The 17,762-nt window shown below is 48.0% G+C and overlaps 1 protein-coding gene and 1 long non-coding RNA gene across 2 annotated transcripts in view; one reads left to right on the top strand and one right to left on the bottom strand.

Annotated features, from left to right (window-relative positions):
- Nucleotides 1–17,762, bottom strand: part of SMAD6 (SMAD family member 6) — a 55,868-nt gene that overhangs the window by 15,308 nt on the left and 22,798 nt on the right. The gene's annotated exons all lie outside the window — the stretch shown is intronic.
- Nucleotides 7,744–13,050, top strand: LOC310663907. The gene is made up of 3 exons (XR_014504661.1): nt 7,744–8,133; nt 12,661–12,832; nt 12,986–13,050. It is a non-coding gene; the product is annotated as an uncharacterized lncRNA (long non-coding RNA).

Raw genomic sequence — 17,762 nt, 5'->3', positions numbered from 1 at the left:
TGCACAAGGAAACTTCCAGAGGGGGTGAGAGCTGTGTGTCAAATATAATGAAGGGGCTTGCAAGCACATGTTCCTTGAGCACTTTGGCCTGGCCGAAATGCGTCCTTGGAAAGTGAAAATGCCTCTCATTACCTGGATGGATGTTGGAGAGGTGTGTTTGTGGCTTGTGCAGAAACCACTGGCCTTTGCGTGCCTGCAATCCAGCCTTTTATGCAAAGGGTAGGGGGCACACCCATGGATAAACCCACTTTCGCCAATGACACGTGGCCCCCCCAAAAGTTCCCTATGAAGAGATGTGGCCCTTCCCGTCCCCTGGCAGATGCTTTCATGGTGCCCAGAGTCCAGTTCAGCAGCTGCAACGCTTACACAGAAGGTAACTTAAAACGTACGGACACCCCAAACCCCACCACTGCCGGGTCAAAGGCAGCACAGCTATGGAAGGGTGAAGGGGAACCAATGGAGTTTATTCCCTGTGAACTCCAGTAAGCAATGGCAGAGGCACTGGGCTGGGCTGGTGGGGCAGAAGACAGGGAGCCTGAGAGTAGGTAGCACCAGAGCAACTAAGTCCAGTTTTGTCCTCACTGTTAAAATCTACAAGTGTGACACCTGGGATGAAGAGGGAGGAATAGGGCTGAGCGATATCAGGTTTTCAACGTTGTGAAGCATCACCAGCTAATCATTGCAATACAGCACAATGTTGAAAAGGAAAGAACACTTCCGCTGGCCTTGAAAGGCACCAGGGTGAAGTCGCTGCTGCCAACGCCTGGCGCAGGGATGAAGGAGGCAGCTCGCCCACTGGGTCGGAGAAGCTAAGGCAACAGCTGGCAACTCCCACTCTCAATATACTGCTGGGTCAAAACACCATTGTGATCTGGCCCTCAAGCCTGTCCTGGATGATGTACCAATACATTGCCCAAGCCTAGGGAGGAAACTGGCAGGCAGGGCCACCCCCCCCCGGTCAGTAAGTGAGTGGCTGGCTGAGGGCAGGCTGAGGTCAGGGGCCAGGGCCCCCATTTGCCCCAGTGGACCTGCCTCCACCACGCACAGTGAATATGCGAGCACAAGAGTTCCCTGCCAAATGTTAGCACAAGCTAATCAAGAGCACCAGACCCCTGGAGTCCTTATGGCCTTGAGGCAGGCCTCTCCAAGGTTGCTTTGTCCCAATACGGGCAAGAAAGGTTCTCAGAGAATGTGTAGTCTATTGGGTCCAAAATTAGCCTCTGGAAAGATCTGTGTTTGGGTTGTTCCCAAAACTACTCAGCCTGTCCTGAAAAGATAGCTGAGCTAACAGCTCCGACCATGACTGAAGGCCTACCAAGTGCGTTTGTATAAATTTCAGGAAGTACTTTAAACATTTACACAACAAGTCATTTAAAGAGAAACCTGTTATGTCTCAAAAATGCAACCGCTAATCACTCTGGAGTTACCATCGGTCATTTCAGGCTTCCTTCCCCCGGAATATCTCCTTTTCAAGGACAGAAAATAAAGAATTGCTAAGGAATCTTCCTTTCTGGGCTTGAAACCTAACAATCTATATTCACAACGAGCCCTATAGGAGCCTCCAAGACAGATTTCACCAACCTGTTGCCCTCTATGTGTTTTGGATGACACCTCCCATCACAACAACAGCTGGGTCTGGTGGAAGCTGTGGTCCAGAACATCTGGAAGGCACCAGAGTGCTAAGAACAGCTGCTCCTTGGAATCAAGAAACATCAAAACCTGCTTGTGGGTTCCTGTTTCTCTGGCCCCGGAGACTATATCAGAGAAGGGCATTCATCCGTTCTTGCACGCTTTATAGAATTTGCAACCTATTCAATCTCCCGCTTCTTTCCACAGGAGGGGAGCAGCCTGGGATGCTGCAATTTGACCAGAATTCTGCAAAGGAAAGAAGATGGACAGAGAGGAGGGCCAACGGTCTGGATGCTGGGTAAAGGCAAAAAATAGCCCCGTTTCACAATTTCCTTAGAAACTAAGAAACATATGTGGCTGCAGGTTCCAAGCTTCTAGCAGGGCCCAATGTAGGGCAAGAGAATGTGAGAAACGCCTGAGTGCTGGATCAGGCCAAGAACCCCTTCATAGCCCAGCATCCTGTTCTCACAGTGGCCAACTAGGTGCTCCAATGAGAAGCCTGCAACCAGGATCTGAGCATTTCACCCCATTGTACTTTCCAGAACCCCCAGGCCTGCTGGTTACTGGGCCTAGCAAAATCTGACTTTGGGGTCACAGCTTCCTATCTGCTAGGCCCATCTGTCCTGACAGTGGAGGTAGAGCCACCGATGATAAAATTTTGTTTAATCCCCCTTTAAAGCTATTCCCATTTGCTACCATCACTACAACATCCAGGAGTGAATTCCGTACGTAGCATAACAACCAATTTACTAGGATCTACTGACAGTCATCGAGTAGATGTTTATAGGATGAATTCCACCGGGAAACCCCATTAGGCCTTAACCAGAGAGCTTCAGCTGGCCGTAATGCAACCTTCAGCTTTTATCAGGGAATGCGGAGCATCTCGCAAAGTGGTGCCGCCAAGGAAATAGCTAGCCCTGAAGTAAGAACCCCATCAAAGAAAAGGAAATACGTGCCCAGCCTCTGCTTGATCATTTGCCTAACTCTCTTGACTTCCACCTGCAGTACTCTTCCCCCCAAAATGAGCAAAACTTGAAAGCCTCCACATCACATCATTCACTTGCAAGGAGGGCCCATCAGCTATGCTGGCACTCCAGCTGATGACATGATCGCAAAAGGAAGAAATCTAATTTCTGCCAGGGGAAAAACTAAGCAATTCTCAAAACAATCATCTGCACACCAACTTTTAGGCAGCTGTTCTGTTTCCTCCATCAGGTTTTGTCTCAGGACAGTGTTCATTAACAAGGTGCCCTCCATGTCAGAACCAACCAAAATGTCACCAAATAAGTGAGCATGCTTTTGAGATCTCCTGAACCCTTCATCAGGCCGGATTGTGAACAAAGCAGTTCTCAGTATCAAAACTGGTGAAATAGGGGTGGGTGGGTCCCAAAGCAAGTTTTTAGTATTTAAAAGAGGAGCAAGAGTGATGACAGCGAAACGAACTACCTCGCAAGGCAGCTGGGCTCTCCTTCATTGGAGGTTTTTAAACAGAGGCTGGACAGCCATTTGTCAGGGATTCTTCAGTTGTAATTCCTGTATTGCAGGGGGGTTGAACTAGATGACCATTGGGGTACTCCTCCATCTCTTACGATTCCGAGTTTCTATTTCCGGAAGACAGGACACAAATCAATCAAGGAAACAAACATTTCTGCATAAAGCGACTTGTCATCCAGGAGCGCCGTCTCCCAAAAGGACGCTGAGGAATTTTAGTATCTCATCGCTCCACCAGGGCTTGCTCCTCAAAATTTGGTGCCACTTGCAAATATTTCAGATATTCTTCCAGCCATGGAAATTAGGGTTGTTGATGGAGGTGCCAGACGTGGGGTGGGGAGAGAGTGTACGAACACAAACTCAGCATGCCAACATACAAATAACGCACCCTGGACGTTCCAGATTTCCCGTTCAAAATATGAACCAAATCTTTGGACACAGAGATGCTGGGGGGGCTGGCTATACTCCAGCCCCACCAATATACGCCCAATGTTTATGATGTGCAACAGGGAAATGGAAAGACCCACAGAGAGTTCACGTTATCAAATGCACAGCCAAAAACATGAGACAGGTAATCCTCTTCTGAATGAACGAAGCTCGATTAGAGATAATGAAATATAGAAACGCACATCCTCCTCCAAGAATTACATCACCATCGATTTCTAGATAGCTGGAATCTCCTGCTGATGGATTCATAGCCAGCTCCTCCCTACCAATCAATTTACAACTGCTGCAAGGTTGCTGAAACGCTGCCTCATTTTCTACTCCCCCCCCCCCCCTTTATGAAGCCAGGATGGCTGCTCGTATATGCAAATGCGGTGCCGAAATCCACAAAAGATTCCAGCGCGCGCAAAATACCGCTTTGGGAATTCACGTTACGCCCCAGGCAACATGTGTTTACATTAATGTGAATGGGGGAAAGGCGCTCACGGAGGGGAGGGAGGGGTGGAGAGCGCATGAAAACAGTGAGCATTTCAAAAGCAACAGACCCAGGAGCAGAGAGCTGGGGAGGCTAGGAGCGCCGAAAAAGGCCGCCGGGCAGCATTAAGGAACAAGCGAGGAACATGCAGCAGCAGAAACAAATGCCAATTCCAACTCCGCCAGGCCCCTCTCTGCGCGCAGAGTTTTGCTCCTGCCTTCGAGGGGAAAACTCATTTTCATAACCAGCTGTTTTTAATTGTGCATTCTTCGCAGCATGCCTAAATAAGTGGGGGGGGGGGATGGAAAGAACGCAGGGCTGACGGGGGTTTGCAGGGTTGGCGGGAGGGTGGGGGAAGAAGAAAGATCAGGGCTTTAAATAATTCTGGGCCGACTTTGACAAAAGTTGAGTGGGCTAGAACGACGCAGAATTTGCCGCTCCGGCCCTGTGAAAAGAAATATCCCAATCTGCAAGCTCTTTTCTGGCAGTCTTGGCACAATTATCCTCACTTAAGAAGAGAGGGCTCAGCGTCAGCATATTTAAGAACATGAGCAGCAACACAGCTATAGAACTCAACTCACTCCCTCCAGAGCCCCAGAACACAAAATGGCTGCCACTGGAGGAGCAGAAGGTCTTGCCAATGCTGGCTGCCTCCTACACCCGAGAGAAAAGAACTTTTTTACTTTAGAGAAAAAGGTGAGAAGAAGCGACATAACACAAGTTTACAAAATTATACCGGGTATGGCGAAAGCGGGCCGAGAAAAATTTTGTCCCTCTCTCCTAATGTTTCATTACATTACACAACATTACAGCTCATGAGAATCCAATGAAGCTAAATGTTGGACAATCTAGGGCAGGAAAAAGATCGTTAAACTATGGAACTCTCTCCCACAAGAGGCAGGGATGACCACCAGCTCGGATGGCTTTAAAAAAGGAGTAGGCAAATTCATGAAGGACAAGACTATCAATGGCTGCCAACAACAATATGGCTACGCTTTGCCTTCACAGTCAGAGGCAGCATTGCTTCTGAATCCCAGTTGCTGGAAACGCCAGAAGGGGAAAGAGCTCTTGTGCTCAGGTCCTGCTTGCGAGTTTCACACAGGCATCTGGTTGGCTGCTGTGAGAGCAGGATGCTGGACTAGACGGGCCACTGGCCTGGTCCAGCAGGGTCTTCTCATGTACAGTGGTACCTCGGGTTACAGACGCTTCAGGTTACAGACGCTTTAGGTTACAGACTCCGCTAACCCAGAAATAGTACCTCGGGTTAAGAACTTTGCTTCAGGAAGAGAACAGAAATTGTGTGGCAGCGGGAGGCCCCATTAGCTAAAGTGGTACCTTAGGTTAAGAACAGTTTCAGGTAAGAACGGACCTCCAGAACGAATTAAGTTCTTAACCCAAGGTACCACTGTACTTATGACTTTGCACCAATCCATTAGCAACAAGAACCAGGAAGAACGGCAGAGGGCACATAACAGACTGAATCACATTTCTTAGAGCTAATGGCTCCCAGTTGTGGCAACTGGTTGGGGTAGGGAGAAATAACCAACAACTCAATGACAGGAGTCACCAGGAAGTCAGAACATTCTGGCCAATAACATTATTTTATTTTGTACATTTATCACCCACCTATCTAATGTCAAGAACCCCCCCCCCCCGGGGTGTGTAAACCCATGGGGTTGTCCATCCAGCCACTGACCAGGCCCAGACCTGCTTAGCTTCACCAAGGTGGTGGCTTCATGAGCATTCAGACCACATCCTATCATGGGGTGGGGGAGCAAAGAAGCAAGGTGTTTGGAAAGGGTTTCAGTCCAGAGACTGGCCACCTAACAAAAATAATGCTGGATAATTTCAAAATGGATCCCTATGTTTTCTTAGACACTCATAAATCTTTCGGTATCTGCCGCCAAAGCCACCTCCTTTGGGATAATCTCAACTTCCCTGAGAAGAGATGTGAGGGGCTAACCCAGATTTCACCAACCTGGCGTCTTTCCTGATGTTGCTGAACTACAATTCCCATCAGCCCCTGCCAGCACAGTCAATGGCCAGGGGTGATGAGAGTTGTAGTCCAAAACTGCCTGGTGAGTACCTGATTTGTCGCCTGCATAATAGTGATTTGCGGAAGGCCAGTTTGTGAACCCACAACCCAAGATAGCATTCACAAGGAACAACGCCTAAGAACATAGAAGCCCTACGTCTTGGAAGCAAGAAGGAGCAGCTCTCTCAAGCCACGGAGGCTCTTGCACAAATCTAGCCAGTCAAGCGCCAAGCACCTCTGCCCAGATTGCCTTGCATTCAAATAGGAGCCTTGGCTGTTCCAAGCACAGCTGAATCCAATTTCAGATCACCAGATTCATATCGGTGGCACTGAAATGGAAAACACTAAGGGCATTCTCAAGTATGTGTGGCTGCAACAATCTGAAAACTTTTATATATATATAAAGGGGGGACGACGTATCCAGAGGAATTGCATGAAATGTTTCTACCAATAAACAAGCCAAGTACTTTCGCATACCTCTGTTGAGGTTGGCCTTTGGTGACAGGGAGAAGGCTGAGAGAGACATGGGAGGGGGGACACACTTAGAATGGGGGTCTTGGAAAATAAATCCGAACAGCTGGAAGGCATCGATGCGAAGGATTCTGCACTTCCAAGACCCATGCAAATGCACTTGTTGCAGAATTCCAGAAAAGCACCTCCGCTGTCCTTTTCTGAGTTTTCTAATGACTGAAAAGAACATGCTTCTTGTTCCTATATGTGCAACGGTCATATTAAAACAGGGGTCAATAAGGTTTACCTCGCCTGGGCTGGTTCACTCCTGCAGAGATCACTCCATGGGCCAGAACGCGTCTGTGCAGACGCGATTTCCGGCGCTGTGGAAGAGAGTCCCTGCTCCGCGCTGCACCACTTTAGCGCAGCGCGTGGGGACTCACTGAGTGGGCGGCTCGGCTTGGGGGCAGCTCATGGGCCATTTAAACGACCCCTGTGGGCCGATGGGCTGCAGGTTGCTGACCCCTGCATTAAAACCTCACAAGCAGAAGTTTGACGATTTCTTCGTAGCTCTAGTTGGAGGCTCCCCAAGGCAGTAGGACTGTCAGGTTCCGCTCTACCCATAACTCCCACTACTCAGCACCCCTCACAAGACTGAAGAACAGGAGATGTGCCTGCTGGATCTAGTCCATCATCCTGTTCTCGTAGCGGCCTTCCAGATGCCCATTATGGGAACCCTACAAGCAGCACCGGAGTACAAGAGAAGTCTCGCCTCCTGCTCTTCCCAGCAGCTGGTATTCAGAAGCATTCCTGATTTTAAGCACTGGCAGCACAGCATAGTCTTCATGGCTAGTAGCCACCGATAACCTTCTCCTCAATGAATTTGTCTAATCTTCTTTGAAAGTCATCCAAGTTGCTGGCCCCCTCGCTGCCTCCTTTGGGAGTGAATGGCGTAGTTTATAACTATGTGCTGCAGGAAGAAGTCCTTTCTGAAACTCCCAACTTCGCTGGATGTCCACTTCCCAGCCTGATCCACAGTTTCCTTTCACTGAACCCCTGCACTCACTGGCAAAGGACACATGACCCTAAGTGGACTGGGCAACAGTGTCAGGCGAGGTACAAATAGGATGACGAGACCCCAAGTACTGTAATCAGGAGAAAGCTGAGTGTTTTTCAATTTCTCCTTTTCATTTTCGCAATTCTATACTACGGTTACCAGATTTTTTTCAATGAATCCAGGGACACTTTTCAATTTTAATAGGAATGATAGGATTTTGTCAGGGGACTGATTGGTAAATCTGGAGACTGTCCCCGGGAAACGGGGACGTCTGGTAACCTTATTCTATACAGCCTATCTGGGACATAAAATTGAGGGTGTCTTAACAGGGAATGCTTAATCAGTGTTTCCAAGGAAAATACTGCGACTGTTTTCAGACAAGTGCCATTTGTGTCGCGATACCCATAACAACAGTGGAGCTTAACAGTGCTTTCACTGTTGTCCGTGGGCTACCAGTGGTCCACAAACAGGAAACAAGGGGCGAGGGGACACCAGTGGAGAAGAGCAAGAAGGGAAGAAACCGAGACTTCAAAGTCTGGAGAGAGGCATAAGGTAGGCAAACATTCCTCATGCCTTATCTAAGAGACCTTTGTTGAGAATGACATCCATCCAACTCTGAGGGAAGGGCCATCCATACCTTTGCATGCATAAACCTTTTGGAACCTCCAGGCAGGGCTGGGAGTACTACTTGCCTGAACCCACCAAAGTCAATGCCGGTCAGCTAATGGGGTGCCCCCCAGTTCTTATTGGACTACAACTCCCATCATCCCTGACCATGCTGGCTAAGGCTGATGGGAGTTGTAGTCCAGCAATATCTGGAGGGCGCAATGTTGGCTACCTCTGCTGTAGACAATATTGTGCTGGATGATTTGTATGAAGAAGTCCTCAGGTCAGCACCAAGCATCTTCTGGTATGCTGGAATCCATTTCATCTGAAAGTCTGCTTCCAGTCAGCATGGACTATATTCAGCTAGATGGACCAATGGCCTGCCTCGATATAAGGCAGCTCTCTAGGTTCCTAGCTCTAAGGGCAGCTCTCACCCCAACCATGTCATGGGCATGGTAGCATAGGGATCCAGAAATCGCATGTGCTGCCACCTGGGGATAAGGAAGATCCGAGTCTTGGAAACCATTCCTGGAAAACAATGAGCCCATTGCCCCCAACATTTTCCACAACAATGGCGTTTGCTAAATAAAAAAGCAAACCGAAAGGGGAAAACACACCCTGCTCTGAGGCGGAAAGGCAAGCTACAGCCAACAGCATTTCCCCACTGTAAAACAAGGTTCACTTTATTTATTATTTTGAAAACACAAATTACTTCCAAAAGCAAGAAAGCGGAAGGACACAGCCTGCAGGAGCTGGCCAATTGGCCGGCGCTGGGCCAATCCCATAAATGTTTGGCAGTCAGCAGAATACAGAGCCCTCTTCTATTGAAAAGGGGGCTAGTGACTGCTATCCTCCCCCTCCCCCCGCTTTGCATTCCCAGTGGATTCATAAAACACTTTTCAGATTTCAGAATGCACTTCCTCAGCCTGTCCAAGTTTGAAAGCAAAGCCTGTAGGAAGTGGTTGGTCTTAACCTATTTTTTGCTATGGAGAGAGGTTGGGAGGGGGTTGAACTTCTTCCACCAGCTATCATAGAATCTCATTGGAAAGCATCTTCAGACTTCTCTTGGGCATGAAACTCTAACCAACAGGGTGAAGGTCCGTGGCTCAGTGGTGGGGCATCTGCCTTGCATGCAAAAGGTCCCAGATTCCACCCCACACAGCATCTCCAGGTAGGGCTAGGAAAGACTACGAACTGAAAACCCTGGAGAGCTGCTGCTGGTCAAAACTGACAACAGCAACTACAGGGATCCATGGTCTGACTGGTGCCTCTGTCCACACTAGACACTTAAAGCAGTATTATACCACATTAAACCATGGTGTCTTCCACCAAGAATCCCAGGAGCTGTAGTTTGCTAAGGGTTTGTTAGGAGACTTAGTCCTCTCCCAGAGCTAAAATTCCCAGAAGGAGGATTGATCGCTAAACCACTCTGGGAATCATAGCTTGATGAGGGGCTCTGCTAACAGCTCTCTGCACCCCTAACCAATTACAGTTCCCAGGATTCCTTGGGGGAAGCCATCACTGTTTCAAGTGGTCTGAGGTAAAGTGCAGATGGGACCCAAGCAGAGGGCAGCTTCTTATGTTCCTGACACCAGGAGTTTCCACCCATGCTTTTCTGGGCACAACCCTCCCTTTTGCTCATCTGCAGCTTCCGCCATTTCCTACATAAAGATGTAGATTTCTACTCCTAACTTAAGAGCCCCAGGTGTGCACCAAGGTAAGCTTGCCAATGGAGGGAGTCACACATCCCTTTCATCAGTGGAATCAAAACTGCCCCCAGCAACAAAAGCTTTGCTTTCAACTGAGATGCGTTAGAGGGGTGCAAGCAGTGGCCTGGCTCACACTTCTGGCTTTCTCCTCTTGGAGAGTCAATAAAGTTGAGGTGCATAACATCCAGAGGCTACCAAGTTGGTGAAGGCTGCATTCAACTGTGTGCCAGAGAGGCAAGTGTGCAACGCAACCCAATGTATGTGTCCTCAGACCAGTTGACAGGATGCCGGGGGGGCAAGTGCATGTGTGCCATATTTAAGGTTTTGATTTATTTTTCATAAAATTTATACACCGTTTGATTGTTTAAAGAAAGAAAACATGAAAGTGGTTTACAAAAAGAATAAAGCAATAATATTATCAGCAAAGGCAGTTCAAAGCAACAATTTAAAACATTTATGTGTGTAGAATTTTGTAAGAAGAAATATATACATATATATATATTTAAAAAGTAATAATTAAAAGCAACTCTGAAGCGCGATGAAAATGCAAATCTACATTCTACGTATGTGGGTAAGCTATGGGTAAATAAGAGATGCCAAGGGGAGTGTGGATCCAGGACAGGTGGACAGAGGGTTCTTGGCTGAATAAGGCTCAAGATCTGAACACAAGCCCAACCTTCAGAGGCTGGATTCCATTGGTTGCCAGACCAGCTAAGAACAAAGAGCCACGGGAAAGACTACAGCCAGCCACTGTACCGACATCATCCCGAACTGTCTTCTCCTTGATGCAAATTAGGCATGAACCATTTGCCTCCAGATCTTGGGCCTGGCTTGGCACAGACCACCACTTCTAATACCAGGGTGTGCCAAAATGCCACAGACTTCAAAGTGCTTGCTTGTAACAGCACCCAAGTGGCAAACCCAGCCAAGAGGGAGTCCTGACAGGTTTATGCCCCATCAGGAGGCATGGCGAAAGTCACAGAAGGCAAACAGCCCCCGTAAGCTCGATTGAGGTAGCCAATGCATCACATTCCTCCAAATCCCATCAGCACCAGCCAGCATGGCCAACGGGCAGGGATGTTGGGAGCTGCAGTCCAAGAGGGCACAAGAATCGTAGAATTTTAGAGTCATCTAGTCCAGCCACCCTGTAACGCAGGAACCTTTTTGCCCAACATGGGATTCAAACCCACAAGTCTGACTTGGTCTAAGGCAGCTTCCATCATAACTTCCACAATGGCTGCATTCCTTCCTCTGAATCAAATCCAGGAAAGCAATGCACAGTACAGCATCTTGGCACAGTACGATCAGATATTACATGGGGTGTGTGTGTGTTTCGGTTCCAAGGGTTCTATATATACACAAAAACACGCATACTCAAAGGCCTAGTAACCCAAACCCCATGCAAACATCTGGGGGCTTTCGGAACTGGCACACCGGCTCCAGAAATCCCAGGATGCTCTTGCGAAATCGCACTGGGCTGCCCACATCCATGCAAAATTTTGCAGGAACATCCCACACCCAGCAAGAGGTGAGAGAGCAAAGCCATCTCCATGGACTGGCTGGTTGTGGGATTTCAAGCAGCCTTCAACTGCGCAAGTGGAATAAGTGTAAGACGTCATGGTACTGTACGTCCTACTTAAATCTTCCTTGCATCACCAATGGGCACGCAAAAATGCTTGTTTCCCAAACAAGAGACTGCTATGGCCATTCAGATCCAGACATTTGTAAGGGGGCTGGGAGGGAGTCTAAGAAAGGCTTCCTATGCAAAGTACTTTTGTCCTGACACAAAGGCTAAACATCAGTTTGACACATTTCTATCCATCAAACCACCACCCTCAGAACTGGAATTTTTCCTCATCTGGAAAAGGTTTAAGCAGACCCCCCTCCTTTTCATGCTCTCCTTAGATATATACCTTTTTCAGATGAGCCATTCTCTGATTCTTTATTTTAAAAACTGAAATAACGAAGTGTGTGTGTGTGTGTGTGTGTGTGAATACAGCAAATGGAAACGCAGGGTTGATGGTGGGCTGGTGTCCCGGGGACTGGCTGAAGGCTGTGTTGCTCCATCTATATATTTTTCCCTTTCTTTTATCACAACAAATCTGACCACCCCCATAAATCCGCAAAATGCAAATAGCAGGTTGCTCTGTACATTTTATAGATTTGCATACCACATTTCTAGCTTGGTAATGCAAATTTTCTCACTGCAAACCTTTCAGCTTCTTTGTGTTCCCTCTCTCTCTCTGAAGGGCTGCAATGTGGTGTATGGAGCAAGTTTGTTTTCTGCTACTCCAGAGTGCAGGACCCAAAAGAACGAATTCAAATGGAAAGATAGGAGATTCCAACTCAACCTTAGGAAGAGCTTTCTGATGGCAAGAGCTGTTCCAACAGCGGAATGGACTCTCTCAGGATTCCTTAGTTGCAATTCCTGCATTAATGGGGTTGGACTAGATGACCCTTGGGCCCTTTTCCAACTCTTGTGATTTCCAATTCTATGATTTTACATCTAATTAGAGAGGAGGGGGGATGAGAAAAGAATCGGAACAGTCTCAGGCCAGGTTCCTGAAAAGTTCAAAGCTGTCGGCAGCCGAACCAGGAACGGCCAACGCTGTATTCTCAAGAGCCGAATCGACACAAATGCCCAGTGTTCCAGGGCAGCAGGATTCAACCGCCAGAAATTCTTTGAAATTATGGGTGTTTCTCTGAAGTTCTCTCCCTTCAGTTTGTTTTGGGAGGGTTTTGATTTTCTGCCTTTTTTTTAAAGGTATTCTTCCGCCATCTCTGACTCTCCAACTAGGGGCCCCCCTCCCCCCCTCCTGAGACCCGAGCTTTCTCCAAAAAAGCAAATTGCTGAGTTTGGATTTGGCACCTCCAGGAAGAGGAGGCACCTTTGATGAATACCAAGCGGGCAGACTTCAATCGCTTCAATGAGAGCCGTGCGTTTAATAAGTTATTTCCGTGGAAAAACCTTGGTCACAGAGTTTGGAGGGAAGGCTTATAAACGCCTCCCCCTCATCAAAGCGGCAGAGGGATGGGGCGGAATGGGGGGGGGGAGAGTTACTGTAACTCTAAATAACTTCTCTCCACAGGTTTCCAGAAGAACTCAAGAGTTTCTCCTATATTACTGACCTGGTTCTTAAGCACGATAAAAGAAAACAAACTTGGACCAGCAAACGCGTATATACCCCTAGGACAAGGGTGGAGGGACCTCAGGAAGTGAATGTGGCCCCCATGCATTTCTATCTGGCCCTTGGAACTTTCGTCATGACACCCCCTCACTGTGACCCCACTTTTCACCCTGAGTGTTTTATCCTAGCAGGATATACAGTGGTACCTCGGGTTACATACGCTTCAGGTTACACACTCCGCTAACCCAGAAATTGTGCTTCAGGTTAAGAACTTTGCTTCAAGATAAGAACAGAAATTGTGCTTCGGCGGCACAGCAGCAACAGGAGGCCTCATTAGCTAAAGTGGTGCTTCAGGTTAAGAACAGTTTCAGGTTAAGAACAGACCTCCAGAACGAATTAAGTACTTAACCCGAGGTACCACTGTACATCCTTCAGCTCCCATATTGCCTCTTGGTTGTCCGGATGGAGAAGAGTGGTGTGACGGTGTGTATAATCACAGAAGTAGAATAACAGAAATACAGAGTTGTAGAATTGGAAGGAACCTCAAAGCTCATCAAGTTCAACCCCTTTTGATGCAGGACTCTTTCACCCAACATGGGGCTTGAACCCACAACCCTGAGATTGGAAGTCTCTGGTTCTATCGTCTGTTCCAAGCACTTTAGCCTCTGGCTCCACTCACTACTAGCTTGCATGTGGCCCTTGGAAGGCTGGCCAGAAAGGAACGTTCCCCAGCCCTGCTCTGTGCCTTTACTTGCCTAAAAGCATGGGGTAGGGAGTTGGCCTGGGAGGGCACCTTTTATTCTATTAGGGTTTCTTGAGTGTGTTTTTTATAGTCTGCTCAGGCTTCTAGTCCTCAAGGACGTGGGATCCATGATTAATGAAGCACCTTTTAACACACTATCTTGGCAAAGGGCCTCTCCTAGCCCTCCTGTGCGGTGATCTTGCCAGCTAGCGTGGATTTGACTGCTGATTGGCTTATGCTGAGGTTTTAAGATACAGTTCACTGGCTTTGGGATTGCGGGGTCAGCGGAAGCTGCGCTATCCTGAATCAGCTGAGCCCATTGGTTATCAGCTCTGTCGAGTTTCAGACAAGGGGTAATTCCCAAATCTACCTGAAGGTGGCAGAGGTCCTTCTGCATGCAAAACAGATGCTGGAGCCATGAGCTGCAGCCCTTACTGCTTGGAGAGCCTTCAGACAAAAAATCAGTGTAGAAACAGACTACACCATCATTCTCCCCCACCCCAAAAAGCAAACCAATGTGGTTCCAGGCAAATTCATCTTCCCAACTGACCACTTTTATAAACCACCTCTCTGATAGGAGATTGGTCCACTTCATAAGCAAAAGCATGTTCCACTATTGTGGGTGGTGGCAACCCCTCCCCTGCTGGTCCAATTCACCAATGCACTCCCCCCAGCCCCCAAATCTGGTGCCCTCCGGATGGGCCTGATCCAGCAGGGCTCTTGTAATGTTCTTAGGGTACGTTTCAAAGCCCCCTGCCTCATCAGTGGAGCTTGGAGCACAAGAACAACAACTAAGAGAGGGTCCAATAGCGGCTCTACCTCCTAGGTCTACCTTCCCCAACCTGGTGCCTGGAGGACACACAGCCAAGAGAAGGCTATTCTAGGGCAAGTCACATTTTGCTTTTTGCTCTAGACCAGCTCTTCATTGTTGATGGGACGGCAGCTCTGGACACTGAGATCCAGCGCCGAGGGCCTTCTGGCTGTTCCCTCACTGCGAGAAGTGAGGTTACGGGGAACCAGACAGAGGGCCTTCTCAGTAGTGGCGCCCGCCCTGTGGAACGCCCTCCCTTCAGATGTGAAGGAAGTAAGCAGCTATCTTATCTTTAAAAGACATCTGAAGGCAGCCCTGTTTAGGGAAGTTTTTAATATTTAATGCTGTTTTGTTTTTAACACTCGGTTGGGAGCCGCCCAGAGTGGCTGGGGAAACTCAGCCAGGTGGGCGGGGTATAAATAATAAATTATTGTTGTAGTTATTATTATTATTATCATTATCATTATCATCATCATCATCATTTTGAGAGTCCCATGGACTGCAAGAAGATCAAACCTATCCATTCTTAAGGAAATCAGGCCTGAATGCTCACTGGAAGGACAGATCGTGAAGCTGAGGCTCCAATATTTTGGCCACCTGATGAGAAGAGAAGACTCCCTGGAAAAGACCCTGTTGTTGGGAAAGATGGAGGGCACAAGGAGAATGGGACGACAGAGGACGAGATGGTTGGATAGTGTTCTCGAAGCTACCAGCATGAGTTTGACCAAACTGCGAGAAGCAGTGGAAGACAGGAGTGCCTGGCGTGCTCTGGTCCATGGGGTCACGAAGAGTCGGACACGACTAAACGACTAAACAATAACAACATTATTATCATCATCAATCCCACACAGCATGGCCAATGCTCTGGGTTGATGGGAGCTGCCGTCCTCCAACATCTTGAAGGCCACAGGTAAGCCCACCTGTGGCCCAGACAATTTTTTGTTGTTCTTGCTTGAGAAGTGTGCAAACATCGTCTGATCATGGAGGAGAGGTGGACTATTGACTACTTGCCGTGATGGCTATGCTCTGCCTCCACAATCAGAGGCAACAATGCTTCCGAATACCAGTTGCTGGAACCGCAGGAGGGGAGAGCGCTCTAGTGCTTGGGTCCTGATTGCAGGTTTCCTACAGGTATTTGGTTGGCCACTGTGAGAACATGGATGCTGAACTAGATGGGCCACTGGCCTGGTCCATCAGGAACATCTTATATTCTTCTGGCTCCACACTTTTCAGGATTCTGGGAAAGCTTACACCACAATAACAGATTTTTGTTTTTGTTTTGAACCGCAAGAATAAAAACAGCAACCCTCTTGGAAATTGACACTTTCCCCCCCTGCCTTGGTTGAATTTTTTTCTCATCAGAGAGAAAAGACTTTGGAGGCCTGAGAAGTCACTTTTGCCCCGAAGCTCCAAAGAGGGTTAAACGTTTTGTGAAAACAAAGGGAAGGAATGTATTCTTGGAGGGAAGGGGAAGGAGATTCTCCCCCTCCTTTATTATTATTTTTTATAAAGCAACAAAATTGCTCAGTCATGCTGTCGCTCTGCGATTTTCATCCAAAAAGGTTTATGGAATCGTTCGGGCCATATGGGGAAAGCGCCCACAAGGGGCAAAGAATTTTTACTTTTTTTGGAAGCGTACTGGAAAAGAAATGCCCTTTTATTTCCCATCGGCAAAATAGGTCCATAGAGGGAAAAATGTTTAATATAAAAACATCTGAACGAAGTATCCCCAGCTACTTTCTTTGCTTACTCTTCCCTCTTCCCCCACCACCATGCCTTTTTTTTTTTTTTTTTTTTGCTTCTAAGTACTACTTTTTGGCAACGGACACGTTACCTTGTCAAGAAGACTTTTTAGCCTGATTGTAAAAGGGTATGCATGGGACTCAGGTGGCGCTGTGGGTAAAAGCCTCAGCGCCTAGGGCTTGCCGATTGAAAGGTCGGCGGTTCGAATCCCCGTGGCGGGGTGCGCTCCCGTTGCTCGGTCCCAGCGCCTGCCAACCTAGCAGTTCGAAAGCACTCTCGGGTGCAAGTAGATAAATAGGGACCGCTTACCAGCGGGTAGGTAAACGGCATTCCGTGTGCTGCGCTGGCTCGCCAGATACAGCTTTGTCACGCTGGCCACGTGACCCGGAAGTGTCTCCAGACAGCGCTGGCCCTCGGCCTCTTGAGTGAGATGGGCGCACAACCCTAGAGTCTGTCAAGACTGGCCCGTACGGACAGGGGTACCTTTACCTTTTTAAAAGGGTATGCAGAGATAGAAAGGCCAAATAACATGAAATGAAGGGGATTCCCAAGGAGGGAAATATACACCCTTTAAATAAGCATAGGGCAGAGATGCAACCGCTTGTAACAAAGAGGCCTCCTTCCTCCTCTCATAAAGGCCCTTTCATATTGTGTCATCATTAGGGGACTTCTCCTTTTGAGACAGGGGCTTTTACATGATTGATTGATTTAACTTATTTATTAAATTTGTCAGTTCTGCTTTGCCACCCAAAGCGACTCACATTACAACCAAACATCAACGGACAATAAACCCCACAGAGATACATTAAAACCAAGAGGAAAGAGAAGTACTTTAAAAGCATCCCATCCATTGGAACATCTATGAAATGAGCTCTCTCCCTCTTATGAGGCTGGCACAGCTGTTATTCAACCTTCAACACTAGTTAAAGACATACAGTGGTACCTCTGGTTACAGACAGGATCTGTTTTGGAGGCCCGGCCGTATCCTAAAAAGTTCGTAACCGGAGGTGCCCTTCTGCGCATGCGCGCACGGCGAAACCCAGAAGTATACACTTCCAGGTTTGCCACGTTCGCAACCCGAAGTTTACATATCCAAAGGGATACATAAGCAGAGGTACGACTGTATTTATTTATCTGAGCAGGCTTTCGGAAGGGGTCGACAGGAGGGGGCCTGCTGCACATGGATTAACACAAGAAAAGCCCTGCTGGATCACACCAACAGCCCATCTAGTCCAGCATCCTGATCTCCCAGTAGCCAATCAGATGCCTGTGGGGAACCTTCAGGCAGCATCTAAGAATAAGAGTCCTATCCCCTCCTGTGGTTTCCAGCAACTGGGTTGGTGGTCATTCTGCTGCAGCGCTGTGCTCTGGTTTTGTACAGTTCCTGTTTCAATCATTTTCATATTCGTGCTATTGCTGTGAGCTGCCTGAACCAATAGAGC

This window comes from Podarcis tiliguerta (genome assembly GCF_965153285.1).
Source record: "Podarcis tiliguerta genome assembly, chromosome: 14".
Taxonomy (NCBI): domain Eukaryota; kingdom Metazoa; phylum Chordata; class Lepidosauria; order Squamata; family Lacertidae; genus Podarcis; species Podarcis tiliguerta.
Note: the sequence above shows the minus strand (reverse complement) of the source record. Positions and strands in the feature narration are given on the sequence as shown.